The 23,097-nt window shown below is 40.5% G+C and overlaps 1 long non-coding RNA gene across 3 annotated transcripts in view; it reads right to left on the bottom strand.

The window, feature by feature from the left end:
- The window catches only part of LOC113930913, a 49,242-nt gene extending 26,567 nt beyond the window's left edge, over nucleotides 1-22,675 (bottom strand). For 2 of the 3 annotated variants that reach the window (XR_003522626.2, XR_003522627.2), the window contains exons 1-4: nucleotides 22,485-22,675; nucleotides 21,658-21,813; nucleotides 7,636-7,725; nucleotides 2,989-3,158 (exon numbers count right to left, since the gene is read on the bottom strand). This is a non-coding gene — a long non-coding RNA (uncharacterized LOC113930913). The remainder of the gene's footprint in view (nucleotides 1-2,988; nucleotides 3,159-7,635; nucleotides 7,726-21,657; nucleotides 21,814-22,484) is intronic. The other variant, XR_003522628.2, reaches the window with a different exon arrangement.
- Between the last annotated feature and the right edge of the window lie 422 nt (nucleotides 22,676-23,097).

Genomic DNA, 23,097 nt, shown 5'->3' with positions numbered 1-23,097 from the left:
GGATTCCAAGGTGATTCTGACCTGTGTCCAGGTTCAGGGGCCCTATCTGAGGGGGCAGATAAAGGAGCTACCTGAGTTATCAGATCTGGGGGGTACAGACAGCTAATATTTATGTAGCATTTAGTTAAGCAGGGCCTAGGGATAGGTTCTTCATGTTGTTGACTAGATTTAGTTCTTCACCACAAACTTACTATGAGGTGTTGCTATCCTCCCTTTGTGGATGCTTACAACTCCAAGCATGTGTTCCTAACCAGAGACAGATGGCAAAAGAGATAAAAGTTCAGGTTCCCGCTCAGCCTCCACTGACATGGGGGAGGTGGGTATGCATGGGAGTGGAAGGGAACGGGTGCCTTGTTACTGCTTGGTAGAAGTAGGATTTCATGCCCCACCAGCCCTCCGTTGACACCACCCTGGCAGGTGGGGAAGACACTTCCTTACTGCCTTCCATGTGGTCTCCCCTGATGCTGTGGAAGGGAGGAGGCCTCCTCCTCATTGGATGGTCATGAAACTTCCAAGAGAAGAAAAGAAGGTACCTCATGACGACTGAGTGTGGGTGGAAGGTAGGCTCCCGCATGATCTCCACTGACACCATGAGGAGGGATGCTCATTCTCCCCACGTTGGGATGAAAGTCACTGTTCTACATGCAGTTCTTCTCTCATATACCCCAAGGGTAAGGATGGGTGCCTAATTACAATCGTGTAAGCATGGAATCCATGCTCTCCACTCAGCCTTTGCTGGTATGGTGGAAGTAGAGCTATGCTTCAATTCTATGGTGTAAGAGCAGTTGTTATCTAAAAACTTTCTTTCTTGCTAGGTTTCCCCTTTTCTGGTTCTTTGTCCAGAGAAAAGATGTTCTTGGGGCTCTTCTTGTCTTTTCCTGTTGGCAGTTTTTTGGTTCCCTACTCCTCCAGCACCCAGTCTGGAGTATATGGTGTATCTGGTATATATGAGGCAAAATACAACCAAGAGAATTCACTGTGTGTCCTTACTTGGGTCCCAAAGTCCCAAGTCAGTCTGCCTTTTTCCTCTCCACCTTTCAGAGTCTTATATTTGTTGCCCATATAATATCCAGAGATTTCAGCTGCACCTAGCAGGAGTAACAGGGAGAAGTGTATCTACTCCCTCTGGTCCCCAAAAGAGAAGTCCTTTGACTTTTAATACAAGTAAAACAGTTTTACATTTGCATTCCCCCTTTCCTAGATAAAAAGTACCATGCTATTTACATCTTTATATACATTGACTTTTTCTCTTAACATTATATTCTGAAGATCCTCCACAGCCTTATGTGGAAATTTGCATTAGTCTTCTTTACACCATACTTAGTGTATACTTTGTGTGACTGTGTGATAGTTTATTCATTCATTACACAATTGAAAAATATTGAAGTTGTTCCCATTCTTTTGCTATTTAAATAGTACCACAGTGAATATCTGTGTCTGTATTTATTATTATATCTATATCAAAGATATTTTTGTGTCACTGCCAGTAATATCTTTAGGATAGTTCCGGAAATCGGATTTCTGAGTCAAAAAGTAAGGCCATATATAACATTGCGAGATATTTTCAAATTCCCCACTATAATGATTATATTAGTTCCCTATGGTTACTGCAAAATTTACCACATACTTGGTGTCATTAAAGAGAAATATTCTCTCATACTCCTAGAGGCTAAAAGTCCAAAATTAGTTTTATGGGGCCAAAATCAAGGTAGTGGCAGAGCCTCACTCCTGGAGACTGTAGGGAAGCTTCCCTGCTTCTTCCAGCTTTTGATATCTACCAATATTCTCTGGCTGTAGCTGCGTGACCCCAACCTCTGCATCCCTGGTCACACTGCCTTCCCTTCTTCTGTCTGTGTCAACTCTCCCTTTGTCTCTCTCTTATGAAGACACTAGGGCCCATTTTGATAATCCAGGATAACCCCCCATTAGGTTGTTCCCATTCTTTTGCTATTCAGATAGTGCCAGAGTAAATAGTTTTATCTATATTTATTATTGTATCTAAAAGCATCAACTTCATCACATCTGCAAAGAACCTTTTTCCATATAAGCAATATTTATAGGCTCCAGGGATTAGGACCTAGGGGACCACTATTAAGCCTACTCCAGTGATTATACCATCTTGCACCTCTGTGAGCAGGGAGTGAAAGGACATGTTTTTCCACATTCTCACCAACTGAGTATATTGACAAACATTTGGATCTTTGCCAATCTAACAGTTAAGAGACAATATCTTAGTGTAGTTTTAATTGCTCTCTCTTAATTAAAGCAAGCTGGAGACTTTTCATACATTTAAAGACAACTTTTCATATGTTTAAAGACAACTTGTTTTCTGTTAACTGTTAATTTCTTACATGTCTCTGATAGGGCTGTTGTTTTTTCATGCCTCTATATTGATAAGCATTTATATAGGAGGGATATCAATGCTTTGTTAAAGATGTTAGCTGCAAATGTTTCTTCCAGTGTCTTTAACTGGCTAGCATGTTCTTGCCATGCAGAGTTGTCATTGTTTTTTTTATGTTGTCAAATACATCAATCTTTTTCCTTAATGCTCCGGGATACTGATTCATATTGAGGAAACTTTCCTCCACCCAGGTTATAGAATAATTCACCTATGTTTTCTTCTAATACTTGTATGGATTTTTTTTTTTATATTTCATTCAGAATCATTTGGAATTTATCCTGCTACTTCAAGATAGAGAAATGGGACCCTATCTATTTTTTAACCTTATGGTTATCTAGCTATCTCAATACCACTTCCTAATCATCCATTGTATCTGCACAGATTTGAAATGCTGCTTTAGTCATATTCTAGTTTTTTAAATGTAATTGGGCCTATGTCATATTTTCTATTGTTACATTAATCTTTCTGTCAATTCATGGGCCAATAAAATAAAAATTAAAAGGATCTTTTACCTCCACCCACATAGAGCTTTTTCTTCAACACAAGAGGCTACACTTTCTGTCCGAAGGTCCTCAGTACCCCCATACCTTGGAAATGTCCCCTTTCCACGCAGACTTCCAGAAAGCTCTGGTTGGTTTGGGGCCACAACCCCTCCCTCCCACCTTCCTGCTCCGCGAAGTTCAAGCTGCAGTTCAGGTTTTTGTCACAAGATGGCACCAACTCACCACCATCATTAAACTTTACAACGAAAGGTCAGCTAGGAGCAAAAAAAAACACAATACCGTCATTTAAAATACAGCCTTTGAATCCATGTTCAGAATGATTAATTCTGGGGCGCCTGGGTGGCTCAGTCGTTGGGCATCTGCCTTCGGCTCAGGTCATGATTGGGACTGAGCCACGCATTGGGCTCCCTGCTCCACGGGGAGTCGGCTTCTCCCTCTCTCACTCCCCCTGCTTGTGTTCCCTCTCTCGCTGTGTCTCTCTCTGTCAAATAAATAAAATCTTAAAAAAAAAAAAGAATGATTCTAATTGTTTGAGAAAACTGATGGATGTAAAAGATTCTAAAAACATATACTCCAGGGCCTGCAGATGATGAAACACTAGGTGGCAGTAGCGTACCTTGGTAGTAAGCGGCACGCGAAGAGGCAGCTGGGGCAGGAAGGAGGAACCTGAGAGGATGGGGCCCCTGGGCAGGGTCTGGACAGCTGTGTGCTGTGTCATGGGCAGATGACAGGGGGTGGAAGAAGGCCTGGCAGCCTTATAAGGATGGGATAATGGAGGGTGAATGCCCTGCTCTCTGGGAGAGACCCTCTACAGTGTGGACATGTCAACCCACACTGAGGAGGGAAGAAATACATCAATGAACATGAAGTAGATTTACGGTCAACTGTGGATGGAATTGTTTTAGTATTCATATGAATTTTCCTTTTTTAATTTTCTTAAAAGATTTTACTTATTTGAGGGAGAGAGAGAGAGCATGAGCAGGGGAAGAGGGAGAAGCAGACTCCCCACTGAGCAAGGAGGACGATGCGGGGCTCAATCCCAGGACCCCGGGATCATGACCTGAGCCAAAGGCAGATACTTAACTGAGCCAAGTGGTGTGTCTTAGTAAATAAACCATCTGATATTTCTTCCCCTTTGATAAATGTACTCCTTTCCTTAAAAAAGAAAAAAAAAATGGAGATGGATGCCACCAGGAAGCCAGATCCAGGATGTCAGCTCTGAGAGTCTAAAACCTGGGGACTCAACAAGGGGAAGGAAGGGATGGAAGTTTGGATCTCGATCTAATGGTTTCAGCCAGAGTTTAATGGAACTTTTTAACCCACGCAGCCATCCAGCTGTATCACCATCCTTTTCTGGGCTGTCTAGACCTGAGATTAGCTGTCCAGCTTTGGTTTGAACTGAAGATAAAGATGCACTTGTGAATGTGAGTATTTGGGGTGATAGAGCTAGAGAGACCTATAAACACACACACGTACAGGGAGAACCTCTTTCAATTCTATTTTTTCCTACTTTATTTTTTTTTAAGATTTTATTTATTTATTTGAGAGAGAGAGAATGAGAGATAGAGAGCACGAGAGGGAAGAGGGTCAGAGGGAGAAGCAGACTCCCTGCTGAGCAGGAAGCCCAATGTGGGACTCGATCCTGGGACTCCAGGATCATGACCTGAGCTGAAGGCAGTCGCTTAACCAACTGAGCCACCCAGGCGCCCCTACTTTATTTTTTTAATTTAATAAAATGAAATGCTTTTCCAAAGTAATGAATACATGTGTACAGTACTTTTCTGAATCTGTTTATAAGTATATTCTGCCCTCAAATTTTCATCAAATTATTTTTCCTGAATACTATATTTCAAACAACATATGAAAGTACATTTATAAACTGAAACTGTCCTGCAGTTCTCACCAGCCGCAGTCCCACCGCCTGGCTCAAAGGGGTCTGTTGTCATAGAATGGTGTTTCCTCTCCAGATGTGTCCCTTAAGGTGAAGGGTACATGAAAATAGATGCTTGCACACACGCACACGCACGCACAAATAGGGTCTTTTCCAAAAAAGCAATCACATTTCTCACCTTTTGCATATTATATTTTCCACTCAATATGAATCTAAGCATTTATACTTGCATCTTATTAATGCTTGTGGTTTGGGCATATTTTGACATTTTGACATATTTATTGTTCATTTAGAATTTTACATGAATTTACTGTTTAAATTATAAGCCAATTTTTGTTTGTTACTAAGTGTGTTTCACAAACTATGGACACCAATCCAGTAGATGAGTTGTAGTTTGCAAATGATTTCTCCCGTGTTTATACACAATTCTTAGTATATTTTCCATTTAGAATGTGTTTTAAATTTCAATAATATTGTGACAAAAACTATGTAGCTCACAATTCTAAAAATTAAGTAACACATAGAGACCATATAAGGCAGCCCCTAGGGTTTAGTCATTCAGAACCCAGGAGGATTCAAGACAAAAGGTGAAAAACTTGAAAATAACACCACAGTTAGCTGTTGATCCTAAGAAAATAAGTTGTTTCCCTAATTCATTTGAAGTCCCTTAAAGTCAGTACCCTGATTTGAATAATGCATATTTTGAATAGCTATTAAGATTAAAGGAAATTAAATATAAAATACATTTACTTAAAGTAGCTCTGTACATATTGCTTCCCCTCCCTCTAGATCACCTATCTGATCTGTGCTTCTGCCCCCAGCCTAATTCAGCACTTCGAGGATCAGCCAACACATGTGGCCCGATACCCAGGTCTCTTAGCACAAAGGGTGAGATTTCATCTCCTCTGTTATCTTCATCAACCAGAGGGGTTGCTTAGTGAGTGCCTGCAGGGCCACAATAGTAGAGGAGCTGATCTAATCAGTTCTCTAGCCCTGAAAGGGAGGCTGTTCTGTGTCCTCCAGGGAGGGCAAGGGATGGAACCTCATTCCCATCCTGTTACTGATCTAGAGAGGTGACTTAGGTAGGCTCTGTCAGTCTGAGCTTGGTCACCCGTGAAATGGGACTCACCAGACCTTTGTCACAGAGCTGTCCCAATGAGTAAATAAGAAAACCTGCCTAATTAAGGAGGGCACGTGATCTGATGAGCACTGGGTGTTACGCAACTAATGAATCACTGAACACTACGTCAAAAACTAATGATGTACTACAGGTTGGCTAACTGAACTTAATAAAAAAAAAAAAGAAAAGAAAAAGAAAACCTGCCTAGAGTATATGGCATGTAGTGTGACTTCAATGGCCCTTTAAATGTAATCGACAGTAAGACTGAGGGTCGATGCACACTGGTTAAATGTAGGGCCTCAGCAGCCACACAGAATCTGTTCAAATCTTGGTCTTGTGACCTGCTAGCCCTGCCCTCACTTCGCCTCAGCTCCCTGATGTTTAAAGTCAGGCAACAGTAGCTCCTCCTCATAGGCTGTGGTGATGATTAAGTTTAGGTTCATCACGTACAATAGCATGGGGCACAAAAGGGGTCAGTAGTAATACTGACCTTTCTTATCATTATTATCATGCCAGAATGGATCATTAGAGATTTTAGGGTCACTTTTATTATTATGTGGACTTATACTGATTGGCCTGAATTGACTTTAATAATATGGTGTTTATCATAAAAAAGTAATTCACAAAACTGTAAGTAGATGGTCATGTCATTGCTAATCTTAAAAATGCATGATTATACATGTATGGTAAAGTTTCTAAAAAAAATATACAAATGATCACAGTGCTTATCCATGGGAAATAGACTTTCAAGGGTATTTAATGATTTTTTTTTCCTTTTGAGCAGTATCCATTTTTAACTACCATAAAAGTGTCTTGGTTTTGAAGGTGAAAAATAATAAGAATGAATAAATTTCCCTAGACCTCCCCATAGGAGAGTGGCTCAGCATCAGAATGGGGAACATCACTAAACCAAGGGAATTATGCACTAGTTGGTCTCAGAACTAATTTTTGAATCTACACGACAATGTCAGGGACACCGCAGATGCCTAGGGGAAGGGCAAGCATGCTGCTCAAATAAATCTTACACTGGAGAAGTCCTCCGATGTCTCCATTCCCCAGGACTTAGTAAAGGTCATGAGAGGAAAGTAGTTTCACAGCATGCTTCTTTCTCTTCTCTCTACATAAAGCCCCTTGAACTGAAAGCAGGCTCATGGGTCTAACCTGCCAGTTAGCCAAGCAGGGAACCTACAGTGGAGGGAATTTGGGAGGGAGCAGGAGATTGCTCAGTGCTCTCAGCCCACAGCTTCCAGAAGTGAGATGCTTCAACAGCGGGATTCAGGGGGAAGTTTAGTCACAGGCTCCTTCAGCCCAGGGCCCAGGGCAACCAACACACGTGGATTAAAACACCTCTAAGCCTCAATGAGCGTAGGGATGTGGATGTTAGTCTGGACACAAGAAAATGAACTCCCTGCAGTCACTGTCATCTCTCACCAGGATGGCCCAGATCAGGTTCCAGATGTACAGGCCTAGATGAGTAACAGTGTGAATAAAAGCCAGAAAATTAGGCCTGGGAAAAAGGAAGATGTTTCAGGTTCAGGAGACACCTGACAATGTTTTGGGCTAGCTGGAGCCTGGGAACTCTAAGACTAAACAAAGCTGATTTTTAAAAAAAAACGCCTGAAAATAATATCCTATCTGCCGATTCTGTTAGAGCTCCTATAGCATGTAAAGTGAGAAAATGGGTGTGCCTATTTTAGAAGCTCTGAAAGAGAATACATACCGGATATATACTTGTGACATATATATTTGCTTTCATGCTCCTTCAAATCCCAGTGGGCTCTATGAGTTGTTGATGGTAAAGTCATCTCCTCTGTTGGGGAAAGAACACAGGAGAGATGATATATATATGTGTCAAAGTTTTATGGTATTACGTATCAGATACCTCCTGTTGGTTTCTTCATTTCTCCTCACAGGAGCTGTAAGGTAAGTACCAACTTGCCCATTTTACAGATGACCAACTACAGGATCACATGCATCTACTTAGAAGCATCTTTCTTCATTTTCTACAGCTTATTTTTTCCCAAAGAAAAGACATAATTTTTAGAAACAGAAACATAGATGTTTCCTCCACAGCAGATTACAAAATCAGTAACTGTGGTATGATCCCAATGCTCCTGAAAAACATTTATATAAAAACAATGAAAGGACACATGCATCATTTTATATCCTACTTATGCCTTTATATCTACATCTCATGTTTACTAAATGTGAATCAGATGTCTGCTGTGTGACAGGCACTGTCCATCCAATTCCACATCTGCATCCACATCTTCCCTCTCTTGATATCTAGACTGGAGATCTAGAAATATCCACAGGCCACAAGGTGAATATTAGTGTCAAACCCAGGGATCGTGAGGTATGACCCTAAACAGACTCCATTACAAGCAACTTTAGCCCAACCTTGACCCTGAGTCAAGATGGAAACCCAGCATCTAAGCAGGAAATAAGGTGGTTGAGCAGGGAGATGCTATACCCTGGGAAAAGGCAACTTGTAACACACACCTCCATCATCTTGAATAGCACTAAGAGTCTATGACCTTCTCCTGAGGAGACCTTATTCCCAGAAAGAGAGTGAAGGAAAAGGTAACAATTGTGTGGTTTCAGTTCTGGTTTGGTTCTCTCATGGTTGTAAACTAAAGGTTTTACTTTCTCTTTAGTCTGTGGCCAAGTTATGTGGAAGATTTTGGAAATGATTTTGTGTTTCTCCTTATCACTAGGAGGGTGGTCCTCTCATTTAGACCTGTGAGGGATCCATCTAAGGTGACATGGAATTTCTGCTTCATTAAAGACCTCATCTCCCAGTTGTGTGGGTCTGGACTCACATCCACAGGAGAAAGAAGAGAGACTGAGTTCTCAAGACAAGCCCAAGACCAGGATCCTGACCACCATCTAATTCTCCTGACTTAGTGACATGGTTTTCACAGATTTCTCACAATATGGTCACCTCCCCAACTGTTCCTTCTATGCCTGACACCCCAATATGATTCACTTCTCTCATCTCTCTCCTGTCCACAGAAGCACACTCACTGAAATTCCTCTATAACCTGGAGGCGGAGGAAACTTTTCCAGCTATGCGTAAAAATCTAGAAGCAATTAGGGAAAGAGTTATGTATTTAATTTCATTTAAAAATTACATGGCAAAGTCCAAAAAAAAAGCAAAGCAAAATGAAAAATTACAAATTGGGAAAAATATTTACAACTTACATCACAAATGGTTATATCCATAATATATGGAGTTATGAAAAAAATGAAGACAAAAATACTCCCAAAAAACACCAGGAAAGAAAAAGGGGCGGGCGCCTGGGTGGCTCAGATGGTTAAGCATCTGCCTTCGGCTCAGGTCATGATCCCAGGGTCCTGGGATCGAGTCCCACATCAGGCTCCCTGCTCCCTGGGAGCCTGCTTCTCCCTCTGCCTCTCTCTCTCTGTCTCTCTCTCTCTGTCTCTCATGAATAAATAAATAAAATCTTTAAAAAAAAAAAGAAAAAGGGGCAATACAAACAAGTTTTTCACCAAAAAAAAAGTGCCTTAAACATGTAAAAATTGCTCAGCCTAACTCATGATAAGACATTCAAAGAAAAAAATAACTACTTCTTCTTACCAGTCAGTCTGTGAAGAAATCAGCATTCCCATGCATCACTGAAGGTAATATGAAATGGTTCAAACCCTGTGGATGGGATTTGATGCTATCTAATAAAATTACATATGTATTTCCTCTTGGAACCAGTAATCTCTCTTTTAAGAATCTATCCTAAAGCAATAATACAAAAAATGAAAAGGTTTAAGTACAAGGTCATTCCTTAAAGAAAAATTCATAACAGCAGAAAACTAGAAACAAGACAGCTGTCCACCAATAGGGGGCTGGATGAATAAGCTATGGTACATCTACATCCTGGTGTACTATGCAGCTTAAAAAGCAATGAGAAAAAAAAAAGCAATGAGGACTCCCTCTCTGTACTGCTTTGACTATATTGTTCAGTGAAGAAAGCAAGGTACAGAAAAATGTATAGAGCTGTTTCCGTCCAATATGATCATCATAGACACACAGAACCATTTAAATTTATCTTTTTAAGATTTATTTATTTTAGAGAGCAAGAGCAGGGGGAGGGGCAGGGGGAGAGAGAGGGAAAGCAGACTCCCCACTGGACCCAGGGTTTGGTCCCAGGACCCTGAGATCATGACCTGAGCCAAAACCAAGAGTTGGACATTTAACCAACTGAGCCACCCAGGTGCCCCTAAATTTAAATTAGTTATAATAATTAAATCAAAAATTCAGTTCCTCAGTTGCAGTAGCCACATTTTAGATGCCGAACACCCACATGTAGCTAGTGACTACCAAGTTGGATAGCACAGATACAGAACATTTTCATTTCTGCAGAAATTTTTATTACAGAGCACTGGCGTAGAATATGCCACCTTTTACAAATGAACAGGGGAGAAAACTAATATATATATTGTAAATTATTGTATGTTTTAAAATTGGAAGGTTAAAACACAAATGATAAAAATTATTACCTATAAGGTGACAGAGGAACCTATAAGCCCAGGATAGAAGGAGATGATGTATATTCCCATAAAAAATATAATACATATTTACAGGCTCCAGGTAGTAGAAAGGACAATCAACAGTGACCAACACAGTAGCAATGAGCATCTCTAGTTCCCAGACTGAATCTTCTAAAAAAATATTTCCCCCTAAAAGAACCAGGCTTCCTTGAAGAAATAGCTGATTCCAGGGCTGAGTAGGGATTGTACCAGATGACCTGGACCAAACAGCTCATACCAGAAAGGATATCAAAGACACAAAAGCCAACCCAAATGGACTCCCACAGGCCTAAGATAGACCAATTGAACATCAAAAACATTAATGGCTGCAATGGATTACAACCTCAAGTATATAAACATCTAGAGCTCATGATGATACTCTTAAAGAAAAACAAAAAACACACAAAACAAACTCACAGTTCATCTTTGGGGGATCCAAGCAAAACAACTCTTTATTCTAAAAAGTGGAAATAGCTCTTTCTGCCCTCTTGGAGCCTGTGGAGGCCTGCTGGGAACAGGACTCCTAAAACACCAAATAATGTCTGGAAGGCTGTGGTCCAAGGCCATTTTTGCTGGCTATAAGTGGGGTCTCCGGAACCAGAGGGAACACACAGCTCTTAAAATCGAAGGTGTTTATGCTCAAGATGAAATGGAATTCTATCTAGGCAAGAGATGTGCTTATGTGTACAAAGCAAAGAACAACATAGTGACTCCTGGTGGCAAACCAAACAAAACCAGAGTAATTTGGGGAAAAGTAACTCATGCTCATGGAAACAGTGGCATGGTTCGTGCCAAATTCCGAAGCAACCTTCCTGCTAAAGCCATTGGCCACAGAATCTGTGTGATGCTGTACTTCTCAAGGATTTAAACTTAATGAAAAGTAAATAAATAAAGGTGTACATTTGTTCTCTTGTGAAAAAGAAATAAGCATTCATCCTTCCCTTCTGTATGGACCATACCTCAGTGTAACCATGTAGTTGTTGAGAGGAAGTTTGTTTCATAGAAGAATTCTAACTAATAAATGAAGAAATTATAGAATTAAAACATCACTCCTTACAGCTGTTAAAGAAATGTAAATCTAGGCAATTATCTTTAAGAAGCTACAAAAAACCTGAGTTAAAAAGTGGATTGGAAATTTAATAATGGGTGGATCAGGCTGACAACACCCAAAGACAGCACATGGAATAAAGAATAAAGTGAGAGAAAGGGAGGGCACAGGAAACACAGGGGCAATGGGTGAGCATGTGCTGGCCTGTCCCCACTCAGGTCACTGGAAGCTGTCCAGTGATGCTGTGCCTCTTCCCCAGCTCCATCCCACAGCCCCCTCCCACACACAGCAGTGACACCGAAGCTCCCACATCATGGAAATGTGGGCTCATCCCTGCTTGCTGCTCCATGTCCAAGCATTGTCTCTGGTACTCATACTATCATGTTCATGTCAGAAACACTGCCTTGACAGAATGAAGGAGGCAAAATTGGGAAAAGAAACTAACATTTTGAGGGCCTACTAGATGTCCCATGCTATACGTTGTTATTTTCAGACTTTTTTACTTTAAATCCTCAAAGCAATGCTCTGAGGGACATCATTACTTCCTCTCTACAGACTGGGAGATATTCAAGCTCACAGACCAAAGTCCATGCTCAAAGAATTCTAGGGAGGTGACAAATGGACATAGAAGCCAAACTGAAGGGGCAAACACAGGCCAATTCTGTGACAATGTGACCAACAAAATAAATAATTATAATGTTAGGTGGTAACCCTTTCAGCAAAATGGGAATCTATGAGTCATAGTAGTTAAATAAATGGATGAATAAATAAATAAACCATAGGGGAGAGTGGGAAGCTCTACCCAACATTTGAACATCGATTAATAAATCCAGAAGGAATGACAGAATTATAAAAGCAACACTTCATAACGATCATAGAAATGAGTGATTCAAGCAAGAATCATAAATGGATTTTCAGGCTGTACCAAGTCCCACAATAGTCACTGAGTCACCATGGTAACCATGCTGGCCAAGGAAAGCTGGGAAAAAGCATACAGCAACCATCCTGATTTGTCTCCTAACATGTGCTAGGAACTGAGGAGGACTGACATAACTCACAGTAACTCACCACACATATTCCTCACAAGAAATACTCCTTCCAGCTTCAACAATACACACATACACATGTGCACACGTGCACACAGAGTTATACATATGCTCTCCCTCTTTTTCTTACCACACAAGATCCCAGGAATTCATCGAGGTGGATTTATTTGGGGATAAAGGAAAACACAATTCAATTTTAACCACACATGTAAGGTTGAACGCTACTCATCTATTTCATTTTAGTGACTATTTTTCTGGAGATGACCTATAAAATTTTCTCTGGAACATTTTTCTCCCTAGATTAAGTACTTTGTCAATAATATCTAAAAGCTAATATGGAAATCTAGGCAAATGAATATTGTGGTGATAAATTTTATGCATCAACTTCGCAGGGCTACTGTGACCAAATATTTGATCAAACATCACTCAGGTTGTTTCTGTAAGACAACTTTTGAATAAGCTATACATTTAAATGGGTAGTCTTTCAGTAAAGCAGCCAGCCATAAGGTGGGTGGTCCTCATTCAATCACTTGAAGGCCTGAATAGCATAAAGGGCTGATCTCCCCTGAGCCAGAGGGAATTCTGCCAGGAGACTTGTCTTTGGAATTTATCCACAACATCAGCATCTCATGTTTCTCTAGCCGACAGCCTTCAGACTCCAACTGTAACTCATTCCAGACTCTCTACCCTGCCAACCCCCCCTATCAGATTTTGGACCTGCCAAACCTCCACAATCTCATGAGTCAATTCCTTAAAATAAATCTCTGTCTATATATAAATATGCTATTGGTTCTGTTCCTCTGGAGAACCCTGACTAATACAGGTGCTAAGCATCAAGTATCTTTTCCATCCCAGAATAACTTGTGCTTTCAACTGAAAAGATTCCTGGCAACATTTGGATACTGACAGTGCAGTGAAAATATAATACTTGAAAAGTATAATAAAAATATTACCACTGGGGCACCTGGGTGGCTCAGTCGGTTAAGCATCTGCCATTGGCTCAGGTCATGATCCCAGGGTCCTGGAATCGAGTCCTGCATCAGGCTCCTTGCTCAGTGAGGAGCCTGCCTCTCCCTCTGCTTGTGCTCTCTCTCTCTCTGACAGATAAATAAAGTCTTTAAAAAATATATTACCATTGAGGGGCACCTGGGTGGCTCAGGCGGTTAAGCATCTGCCTTAGGCTCACATCATCATGATCCTAGGGGGCAGCAGGAGCAAGCCCCCCCCCACGCATTTGGCTCCCTGCTCAGTGGGGAGTCTGCTTCTTCCTCTCCCTCTGCTCCTCCCTCTGGCTTGTGCTTTCTTGCACTCTCTCTCTCACTCTCTCAAATGAATAAATAAAATCTTTAAAAAAAATTACCATTGAGACAACCTACTGAATGGAAGGAGATATTTGCAAATAATACATCTGATAGGGGGTTGATATCCAAAATATATATAAGAACTTACACAACTCAACAGCAAAAAAAAAAAAAAAAACCCAAACAAACAAATACAAAAACACATAATTCGGCACTCCTATACACCAACAAGACAGAAGAGAGACAAATCAAGGAGTCGATCCCATTCACAATTGCACCCAAAACCATAAGATACCTAGGAATAAATTTAACCAAAGAGGCAAAGGATCTGTACTCAGAAAACTATAAAATACTCAGGAAAGAAATTGAAGAAGACACAAAGAAATGGAAAAACGTTCCATGCTCATGGATTGGGAGAACCAACATTGTGAAGATGTCAATGCTACCTAGAGCAATCTACACATTCAATGCAATCCCCATCAAAATACCATCCACTTTTTTCAAAGAAATGGAACAAATAATCCTAAAATTTGTATGGAACCAGAAGAGACCCCGAATAGCCAGAGGAATATTGAAAAAGAAAAGCAAAGCTGGCGGCATCACAATTCCGGATTTCCAGCTCTATTACAAAGCTGTCATCATCAAGACAGTATGGTACTGGCACAAAAACAGACAGATAGATCAATGGAACAGAATAGAGAGCCCAGAAATGGACCCTCAACTCTATGGTCAACTCATCTTTGACAAAGCAGGAAAGAATGTCCAATGGAAAAAAGACAGTCTCTTCAACAAATGGTGTTGGGAAAATTGGACAGCCACATGCAGAAGAATGAAACTGGACCATTTCCTTACACCACACACAAAAATAGACTCCAAATGGTTGAAAGACCTCAATGTGAGACAGGAGTCCATCAAAATCCTAAAGGAGAACACAGGCAGCAACCTCTTCGACCTCAGCCACAGCAACTTCTTCCTAGAAACATCACCAAAGGCAAGGGAAGCCAGGGCAAAAATGAACTATTGGGATTTCATCAAGATAAAAAGCTTTTGCACAGCAAAAGAAACAGTCCACAAAACCAAAAGACACCGACAGAATGGGAGAAAATATTTGCAAATGACATATCAGATAAAGGGCTAGTATCCAAAATCTATAAAGAACTTATCAAACTCAACACCCAAAGAACAAATAATCCAGTCAAGAAATGGGCAGAAGACATGAACAGACATTTTTCCAAAGAAGACATCCAAATGGCCAACAGGCACATGAAAAAGTGCTCAACATCGCTCGGCATCAGGGAAATCCAAATCAAAACCTCAATGAGATACCTCCTCACACCCGTCAGAATGGCTAAAATTAACAAGTCAGGGAACGACAGATGTCGGCGGGGATGTGGAGAAAGGGGAACCCTCCTACACTGTTGGTGGGAATGCAAGCTGGTGCAACCCCTCTGGAAAACAGTATGGAGGTTCCTCAAACAGTTGAAATTAGAGCTACCATTCGATCCAGCAATTGCACTACTGGGTATTTACCCCAAAGATACAAATGTAGGGACCCGAAGGGGTACGTGCACCCCAATGTTTATAGCAGCAATGTCCACAATAGCCAAACTGTGGAAAGAGCCAAGATGTCCATCAACAGATGAATGGATAAAGAAGATGTGATATGTATACACAATGGAATATTATGCAGCCATCAAAAGGAATGAGATCTTGCCATTTGCAACGACGTGGATGGAACTGGAGGGTGTTATGCTTAGTGAAATAAGTCAATCAGAGAAAGACATGTATCATATGACCTCACTTATATGAGGAATTCTTAATCTCAGGAACAAACTGAGGGTTGCTGGAGTGGTCGGGGGTGGGAGGGATGGGGTGCCTGGGTGATAGACATTGGGGAGGGTATGTGCTACGGTGAGCGCTGTGAATTGTGCAAGACTGTTGAATCACAGATCTGTACTTCTGAAACAAATGACGCAACATATTTTAAGAAAAAAGAAAAAGAAGAAGATAGCAGGAGAGGAAGAATGAAGGGGAGTAAGTTAGAGGGGGAGACGAACCAGGAGAGATGATGGACTCTGAAAAACAAACTGAGGTTTCTAGAGGGGAGGAGCGTAGGGGGATGGGTTAGCCTGGTGATGGGTATTAAAGAGGGCACATTCTGCATGGAGCACTGGGTGTTATGAACAAACAATGAATCATGGAACACTACACCAAAACAAATGATGTAATATATGGTGATTAACACAACAATAAAAAATTAAAAAAATACACATAATTCAATTAAAAAACAGGCAGAGGACCTGAAAAGACATTTTTCCAAAGAAGACATACAGACGGCCAACAGACACATCAAAAGATACTTAAAATCATTTATCATCAGGGAAATGCAAATCAAAACCACAATGCAGTATCACCTCACATCCATCAGAATGCCTAGTATCAAAAAGACAAGAAATAACAAGTGTTGACAAGGATCTGGAGAAAAGGGAACCTTTGTGCACTATTGGTCAGAATGTAAATTGGTGCAGTCACTGTGGAAAATTGTATGGAGTCTCCTCAAAAAATTAACAGAACTGCCATACAATCCAGGAATTCCACTACTGGGTATATAATTTATACCCCCAAATGAAAATACTAATTCGAAAAGATATGCATCCCTATGTTTACTGCAGCATTATTTACAATAGCCAAGATATGAAAGCAACCTAAGTATCCACTGATAGATGAATGGATAAAGATGTGGTATACAGAAACACACACACACACACACACACACACACACACACACACACACACACACACACACTCAATGGAATATTACTTGGCCATAAAAAAGAACGAGAGCTCACCATTTGTCAAAACACGGACGGACCTACAGAATATTATGCTAAGCAAAATAAGTCAGAGAAAGACAAATACCAAATGATTTCACTTATATGTGGAATATAAAAAAACAAAACAAATGACCAAACAAACAAAAGCAGCAGAATCAGACCCATGAATACAGAGGAAAAAAACTAGTAGTTGCCAGAGGGGAGAGGGATGAGGGGATAGGCAAAATTGGTTTAAAATATACTGCCACTGACAATGGCATCAGAAAGTATGGACTACACAGAGGTAATCTATGTAGCACAGCTATGTCCAAAGATGTGTAAGGACTACACTCTGAACAGTGTAAAACACTGCTGAGACAAACAAGGTCTAAATAAAGGAGGGACATACCATCTTCAAGGGTCAGAAGACTCGGTATCGTTAAGATGTCTATTCTCCCCATGGAGATCTATAGATTTGATGCAATTCTAAAAAAATCCTAGCATACTTTTTTTTTAGAAGAAATTGACAGGCTTTTTCTAAAACTCATGTGGAAATGCAAAGGGCCTACACTATGAAAATAACTTTGAAAAAGAAGCAAGCTGGAAAATAAGCACTACCTTATTTCTAGACTCATTATGAATCTACAGTAATCAATATAGTGTAATATTGGGACAAAGGTAGAAATGTATATCAAAGGAACAAAATGAAGAGTCCACAAATACCCACACATATATAGATAACTGGTTTTCGACAAACCTACCAAGGCAATTCAGTGAAGAAAGGATAGTCGTTTCAACAAATGGTTCTGGGACAAGTATGTATCCATATACACAAACAAAAACGGTGATCCATATATCGTACCATATGCAAACGTCAACTCAAAATGAATCACTAACAAAAGTACAAGAGGTAAAACTATAAAACTTCTAGAAGAAAACACAAGAAAAAATTCTTGTGGCCTTAGGTTAGGTGAAGATTTCCTAGATATGACATCAAAAGCAAAATCAAAACCATAAATGAAAAATTAGAAACTAGAAATCCTCAAAAATAAAAACTTCTGTTCTTTCAAAGACACTGTTGAGAGAATTAAAAGACAAGCTTCTGACTGCAAGGAAATATTTGCAAATCTTATATCTGATAAAGGACTTGTATCCAGAATAAAAAAACCTTGCAAAATCAATAAGAAAACAGACACTCCAGGGACACCTGGGTGGCTCAGTCGGTTAAGCGTCTTCCTTTGGCTCAGGTCATGATCCCAGGGTCCTGGGATTGAGTCCTGCATCGGGCTCCTTGCTCAGCAGGGAGCCTGCTTCTCCCTCTGCCTGCCACTCCCCCTGCTTGTATGTTGTCTCTCTCTCTCTCTCTCTCTCTGAAAAATAAATAAAGATCTTTAAAAAAAGAAAGAAAGGAAGAAAGAAAGAAAGAAAGAAAGAAAGAAAGAAAAGAAAGAAAGCAGACACTCCAGTAAATAAGTGGGCAAAAGATTTGAAAAGATGCTCCACCAAAGAAGGAATACAAATGTCAAATGAGTAAATGAAAAGATGTTGAACATCATTAATCATTAGGGAAATGTAATCCCACTACACCCCTCTGAGAATGGCTAAAATAAAAACAGTGACCATACCAAGTGCTGACAGAGTTGTGGAGGATGGAACTCTCATACACTACTGGTGACAATGAAACATTGCACAACCGTGTTGGAAAAACAGTTTAGCACTCCTACAAAGTTATTTTTACAAATTCTTTAAGTAAATACAGCTCAGTATTAGAGAAAGAAAACATATGTCCAAGCAAAGACTTATACCCAAATATTCATAGCAGCTTTATTTATAAGACTGAAAATAATCCAAATATCCATTACCAGGTCAACAGATAGAACAAATTGTGGTATATCCATAAAGCAGAATATTAGGCAAAAAGAAGGAAATATTAACACATGTAACAAACGGATAAATCTAGAAATAATTAGGTTGAAGGAAAGAAGATTGGCAAAAAAGAATACACAATATATGATTCCATTCATATAAAATTATAGGGAAAAAAATTAATCCATAGTGACAGAAGATCAGTGGTTGTCTGGGAATGGGGTAGAGTAACAAGGACAGAAATACTGGAGAGAGATGGATGGAGCACTACAATGGGGTATGAAGAAGTTTTTAAGGTGATGGATATGTTCATTATCTTGACTGTAGTATTGGATTTACAGGCACATACATATTAAAACTTACTAAAGCAAAAATTTTAAATATGTATAGTATATTGCATGTTAATCATACCTGAATTAAGTATTTGTAGAATATTTATATATTCATAATTCTGTGATGCAATTAATTAGATGAAAGATTCCCACCATTATGTTCTCACAGTATTAAAAGATCCACACTATGTCTTGTCAAATTGGTCCATGGTACATAGAACCAAAAGAGAAATAATCACTTCCAATGAAATGTATCCAAATATTTAGGGAAAGTTGATGTCCATTTCCTCCCAAAATACAGAAAAGAATATATATTAGGAAAATGATCATAATGATATCTAAGAGTAACTGGTTATTTTAGGGAACGTGGCATGGCTGCATATCATTATAATAGGGCAAACTCTAGGGTAACAAATAATTTTTAAAATATTAATTTCTAGGGGCTCCTGGCTGGCTCAGTTGGTGAAGCATGCAACTCTTGATCTTAGGGTGGTGAGTTCAAGCCCCACCATTGGATTTGGAGCCTACTTAAAAAACAAAACAGGGTCACCTGGGTGGCTCAGTCTGTTAAGCATATAACTCTTGATTTTGGCTCAGTTCATGATCTCAGGGTCGTGAGATTGAGCCCCGTGTCAGGCTCTGTCCTAGGAGTGGAGCCTGCTTAAGATTCTTTCTCTCCATCTCTGCCCCTCCCCGTTTGCGCTCTCTCTCTCTCAAAAACAAAACAAAACACACACAAAAAAATATTATGTTCTAGTCACTGACATTTTAAACACCTGGAAAATTTCTGGCTTCTGGCGCATTAAAAAATGTCATTATATAATGGGAAAAAAACCATAGCCACCAGGGGGGAAAAATCTATATTACAATGTCAAATTGCTATGAAGATCTAACAACTGCACATTTCCACACCCATCTATGAGGTACATGGGAATTACCAATTATTATTTATATGATGAGAAAAATATGTTTATATTTATTGCAAACGCATGTTAAAGACCAACTTCGACCTACAACGATATGGTCAACTAATCTTCGACAAAGAAAGAATATCCAATGGAAAAAATCTCTTCAACAAATGGTGTTGGGAAAACTGGACAGCTACATGCAGAAGAACGAAACTAGACCACTTTCTTACACCATACACAAAAATAAGTTCAAAATGGATGAAAGACCTAAATGTAAGACAGGGAATTATCAGAATCCTAGAGGACACAGGCAGCAACCTCTTTGACTTTGGCTGTAGCAACTTCTTACTAGACACATCTCCATAGGCAAGGGAAACAAGAGCAAAAATGAACTAATAAGACTTCATCAAGATAAAAAGCTAAAGTGAAGGAAACAATCAACAAAACTAAAGGCAGCCTGCAGAATGGAAGAAGATATTTGCAAATGACATATTGGATAAAGGGTTAGTATCCAAAATCTATAAAGAACTTATCAAATTCAATACCCAAAAAACAAATAATCCAGTTAAGAAATGGGCAAAAGACATGAATAAACATTTTTCCAAAGAAGACATTCAGATGGCCAACACACACATGAAAAGATGCTCAACATCACTCATCATCAGGAAAATGCAACTCAAAACTAAAATGAGCTATCACTTCGCACCAGTCAGAATGGCTAAAATTAACAACACAGGAAACAACAGATATTGGCGAGGATGCAGAGAAAGGGGAACCCTCTTACACTGTTTGTGGGAATGCAAACTCTGGAAAACAGTTTGGAGGTTCCTCAAGATGTTAAAAATCGAACTACCCTGAGATCTAGCAATTGCACTACTAGGTATTTATCCAAAGGCTACAAAAATACTGATTCGAAGGGGTACATGCACCCCAATGTTTATAGCAGCATTATCAACAATAGCCAAACTATGGAAAGAAACCAAGTGTCCATCAACTGATGAACGGATAAAGAAAATGTGGCGCGTATATACAACGGAATATTGCTCAGCCATCAAAAAGAATGAAATCTTGCCATTTGCAATGACATGGGTGGAGCTACAGTGTATTATGCTAAGTGAAATAAGTCAGTGAGAGAAAGACAAATACCATATGATTTCACTCATATGTGGAATTTAAGAAACAAAAGAGATGAGTGTAGGGGAAGGGAAAAAAAGAGAGGGAAGCAAACCATAAAAGACTCTTAATGATAGAGAACAAACTGAGGGTTGCTGGAGGGAGGTGAGTGGGGGATGGGCTATATGGGTGATGGGTATTAAGGAGGGCATGTGATGTGATGAGCACTGGGTGTTGTATCTAAGTGATGAATTAAATTCTAAATTCTATTCTTGAAATCAATACTACACTATATGTTAACAACTAGAATTTAAATAAAAATTTGAAAAAAGGGGCGCCTAGGTGGCTCAGTCATTAAGCGTCTGCCTTCAGCTCAGGTCATGATCCCAGGGTCCTGGGATGGAGCCCCACATCGGGCTCCCTGCTCAGCGGGAAGCCTGCTTCTCCCACTCCCGCTGCTTGTGCTCGCTCTCTCACTGTGTCTCTCTCTGTCAAATAAATAAATAAAATCTTTAAAAAAATTTTTGAAAAAAAAGAGCAACTTCCTTCACCAACTAGACAATTATTTTTCAGCAAAAAAAAAAAAAGGCTTCTCTAAGATGAACCTCAGGAGTTAACTACACAGCCTGTAGACACTGAAGGAATAAAATTCCACCTGCTAAACCTCTTCTGCGGTGATGTGATCAAAATAGCTCTCTATTTTTAAACTAGTTTGTGAACCTCACAAGAGCTATTCCACATCATGCTTTTGTTCAGATCTATGCACTCACTTGAGCCAGGCATCAATTTCCACCAGGAGAGTGAAGTGTCGGGGTCTCCTGAGGACTGCTGCCCTTGAATCTGGAGTTAGAAGCTTCTGAGGCCATCAGGACACAGATCCTCAGAATCTGCCTTCTTCAAGCACCTGATATGAGTTGCATGAAGAGCTGCACAGGGAGAGACAGATCCAGCGATCACTGATTTACTGGCCTAAGTATGTGCTCAGCACCATGCCAGTCACTGGGTTAGTGGCAATGACACTGATACAAACTGCATCGTGATCATAACACATTTTAATGGGCTTCTCACAGAGCCACTTTCTCCTCCTTTCCTAGTTTATCCTCCAACATCAAAGGTGAAAAGGAGTAAGAAGTGGCCTGAATTCACACAGACATTCATGATCCCACAGTAACCACCGGGCCATAGGTTTGCTCATGTGTATCACTGTTCTCAGCGATCCTGTGGGTGAAGCTTTCTCATCCCCATTTTACAGACGGGAAAGCTGGGGCTCAGGGTCGTTATTTGTCTTACCTCCTGCGCCCCTGTCTTTATTTTTTTTTTAAGATTTTATTTATTTATTTGAGAGAGAGAGAAAGTGAGAGAGAGCATGAGAGGGGAGAGGGTCAGAGGGAGAAGCAGCCTCCCCACTGAGCAGGGAGCCCGATGTGGGACTCGATCCCGGGACTCCAGGATCATGACCTGAGCCGAAGGCAGTCGCTTAACCAACTGAGCCACCCAGGCGCCCTGCGCCCCTGTCTTTAAAGGAAAGCATCTACAGGACACCCCCTCGAGCAGAACCCACACTAACTGGGGCGGGGAGAGATCCCAATGGTTTTACCTACGAGACAGCCATGGCACCGACTCCCAACGCGGGAAAGAATCAGCTTGGATCTGGAACCCTTTGTCTGCTCACACCTCAGGGCGGTTCAGCCCCCACCGCGGGGACCCACACTTTCAGCAGAGCCCCAAACACCTGAAGGTGGAACCCTGTTGTTCTATCGAGGGCACGTCCGTCTCTATTAAAAAGTCGTCACGGTCGCCATATTGACGTTAGGTTTCTATGGCAACCGCGAAGCGTGGACTAGTCCCCACACCTGCGTGCTTCTACACACTCCACCCCCTCGCCCATAGCTGCAAGCTAGCGCCTGACTCTTCAGGCCACCACGTGAGAAAGCATAGTAATTAGAGGCACCAGACTTGGTCTCGAACAATTCGTGGAACTCTCCCCTTATTGATGGAACAAAGCATGTCCCTGTCTTCAGGAATTTTGCTTCTTTTGAAGAAACACTGGGGGAATATTATCAGTACCAGAACCCCAGGGAGATATCCTAGGGTTCTTGAAGATAATTTAGACCTTGGAGGGTAAACATGAAAATCAGGGCCACGCTAAGCCCTTAGCCATCTGTGGCAGAAAACTGAAAGATTGTCTATAATAATGTGACTGAATGATC

This window comes from Zalophus californianus, chromosome X (genome assembly GCF_009762305.2).
Source record: "Zalophus californianus isolate mZalCal1 chromosome X, mZalCal1.pri.v2, whole genome shotgun sequence".
Lineage (NCBI taxonomy): Eukaryota > Metazoa > Chordata > Mammalia > Carnivora > Otariidae > Zalophus > Zalophus californianus.
This window is presented reverse-complemented; position numbering and strand designations above follow the sequence as displayed.